Source organism: Thalia democratica, unplaced genomic scaffold (assembly GCF_965202585.1).
Source record: "Thalia democratica unplaced genomic scaffold, ktThaDemo2.hap1.1 HAP1_SCAFFOLD_434, whole genome shotgun sequence".
NCBI lineage: Eukaryota > Metazoa > Chordata > Thaliacea > Salpida > Salpidae > Thalia > Thalia democratica.
Genome location: NW_028139492.1, coordinates 53,921 through 57,290, shown reverse-complemented (window position 1 = coordinate 57,290; position 3,370 = coordinate 53,921). Strand labels below are relative to the sequence as shown.

Below are 3,370 nucleotides of genomic sequence, written 5' to 3'. Positions count from 1 at the left end.
GTGTGAATTGAAGTTGCCAATACTTTACCCCTACCTAAAATAATATTATTATTTATAATTAATTAACACTTAAAATAAATGTTTGAAAGTGTGAATTGAGGTTGCCAATACTTTACCCCTACCTAAAATAATATTATTATTTATAATTAATTAACACTTAAAATAAATGTTTGAGAGTGTGAATTGAAGTTGCCAATACTTTACCCCTACCTAAAATAATATTATTATTTATAATTAATTAACACTTAAAATAAATGTTTGAAAGTGTGAATTGAGGTTGCCAATACTTTACCCCTACCTAAAATAATATTATTATTTATAATTAATTAACACTTAAAATAAATGTTTGAGAGTGTGAATTGAAGTTGCCAATACTTTACCCCTACCTAAAATAATATTATTATTTATAATTAATTAACACTTAAAATAAATGTTTGAGAGTGTGAATTGATGTTGCCAATACTTTACCCCTACCTAAAATAATATTATTATTTATAATTAATTAACACTTAAAATAAATGTTTGAGTGTGTGAATTGAAGTTGCCAATACTTTACCCCTACCTAAAATAATATTATTATTTATAATTAATTAACACTTAAAATAAATGTTTGAGAGTGTGAATTGAAGTTGCCAATACTTTACCCCTACCTAAAATAATATTATTATTTATAATTAATTAACACTTAAAATAAATGTTTGAGAGTGTGAATTGATGTTGCCAATACTTTACCCCTACCTAAAATAATATTATTATTTATAATTAATTAACACTTAAAATAAATGTTTGAGTGTGTGAATTGAAGTTGCCAATACTTTACCCCTACCTAAAATAATATTATTATTTATAATTAATTAACACTTAAAATAAATGTTTGAGAGTGTGAATTGATGTTGCCAATACTTTACCCCTACCTAAAATAATATTATTATTTATAATTAATTAACACTTAAAATAAATGTTTGAGTGTGTGAATTGAAGTTGCCAATACTTTTCCTCTACCTGTTTAATAGTTATTATTAAAATTTTTATATTTAATAAAATTTTAGTTAAAGTGTATGACGAGTTGTAGCTAAAACTTTCTCTCTGGCTATTAAATTACTATTATATCAAATAAAAGTTATAAAACATTTCATTTTAAATATATTTTCAAACTAGGAGCAAATGTTTTTTCATCCTCAACCTAATATACTAGTAAAAATCTAAGTAAAACATTTACTTAACAATAATCAGTTTTTACTCTAATACTTTTATTATTACTTAAATTAATCCAGGTTTGCCACTCATTGAAGCAAAAAATCCAGCCTGGGTGACAAAAAACAAGCTTAAGCTAGTCTAAGTTCGCGGCGTCCTTATAAGTTGTAGAAAAAATCACAAAACTCTAAAATGAAAACAATCTCACCAGTTTTGACGAGTATGACGTAATACTGCTGCTGCTTCAAGTGTTGCTTGGCAACGGTGAACAGATGTTCGGGTTTCATGGGGAGCGAGATTTTCTTGATGTGCATCGAAGCGGAACATTCGGACCTGGTGATTTATCAATCAGAATATTAATTTACATTTTAATTAATGCTTTAATGATTGGTGCTTGTAATTTAGTAACTATCTATTTATATATTAATTAATATACAACTTCTACAAAAAAAAAAAAATTATATTATTGAATTCATTAAATATTTAAAATTATATTATATAAATAATATATACCTCGATATTTATGACTTGTGCTTTGTACTACCTGCTAATTTATTCTACTATTTATAACATTATTTTATTTTTTATCATTTGTATAATACCTTGATATTTCCGATTCGTACTTCATACGACCATCTACCTCCATCCTGCGGATTTCCTCCCTGAGCGCCTGATTCTTTTTTGCTGTTTAGGGGAATTTTCAAGTTAATAGTTTTTAACTTATAGACCTTCTATGTAAATTTTTTATTGCTATAATATTTTCTTTATAAAGCAATACTTAGTTTCCTTTAACAATTTTTTTAGGTAGTGATTTAAATTTGCTTTTGATATAAGGTGGGTTTTATATCAAGATCATCTAGAGTTCTTAACCAAAGATGTAGGAGTCAAACCTCTAAACTTTTTTGTATATGTCTGATTTGCTTAAAAGGGGTAGAATAGTAAATAAAAACAAACTTGCAATAAGAAGTAATTTTTCGGCTTCTGCTTCTGCGGCCGATCCTTTATCGTGTTTAGCGTCGTAACAAACGTACAATTAAAAATAAATTAATAATAAAATATATATATATATATATATATATAGTTTATTGGAGAAATACGATTTTAAAAATATACTAGTACATGTGTTCCATGAAAATGGTGTTCAAGTTTAAAATATCACCATACTTTATATAAATATAACCTTTAATTTATATAAATATAAAATAAAACATACTTGCAATAAGAAGCAGTTTTTCGCTTCAGCCTCTGCAACCGACCCTTTACCGTGCTTGGCATCGTAACAAACATTCAACGCGTCTGATAACTGCTTGATCCTCGACATCTGCATTTTCTGGTCATCCCTCAACTGCTTCATTACTTTCCTGTATTTATTGTAGAAGTGTATAGATAATTTGTGGTTATAATTTAAAATGTATTTAATTTGTCATACAACTATTATGTATAAAACTTTGTTTATTCTAATATTTATGAACATGTTCTTTCTTCACAAAATATTATTTCTATAAGATATAGATGTTTATGGTTATAATTTTAAATGAGGTTGTTTTGTCACACAACTATTATGTATAAAACTTTGATAATCAAAATATCTATGAACATGATCATCTTAAGTTTGTTCATTACTTCCTGAAATTTTAGTTCGTACAAGTTATTTTAAGTTAAAAAGATGTGCCAAGTTGTTGTTTATTAATTTTGTGGTGTTATTACATAATTAAAAGTAAATAAGTGTGTGTGCTGTAGAACATTAATATAAAATAAATATAAGTAATATTTTTTACATTATTTATCTAAAATAGACTTTTTGTGTAATACTACAAAACTCATTTTTTATATAGCTTTCACACAGTCAATTGTAATTGTATGAACACGTTTTTTTTTGTGTTTTAAAAACACGTTTTTGAATAAAAATTAATTAGCAATAGTGTTTAAGTATGTACATTTTAGTATTTATTAGTATAATTAGTTTAAATAAATTAAAATTTCTAGTTTTACATCAAATTTGTTTTTAAAAGTATAGTACAAAGTTGATAAAATATTTGCTAAAATTGTAAATCAAAAAAATTTCAAATACTTCTGTTCATATAACTAGTTTTTTCCTCAGTAATAACTGTTAGCTGATTTAAAATAACAATTTCAAAACTTTGTTATGAAAAACATATATCAAGACAGTTTTCAT

The 3,370-nt window shown here is 25.0% G+C and overlaps 1 long non-coding RNA gene across 1 annotated transcript; it reads right to left on the bottom strand.

The window, feature by feature from the left end:
* Window positions 1-798: 798 nt before the first annotated feature.
* LOC145846404 (uncharacterized) lies at window positions 799-2,534 on the bottom strand. Its single transcript, XR_014370758.1, has 4 exons — window positions 2,408-2,534; window positions 1,797-1,878; window positions 1,403-1,527; window positions 799-826 (listed from the first exon to the last, which is right to left on the bottom strand). It is a non-coding gene; the product is annotated as an uncharacterized LOC145846404 (long non-coding RNA).
* Between the last annotated feature and the right edge of the window lie 836 nt (window positions 2,535-3,370).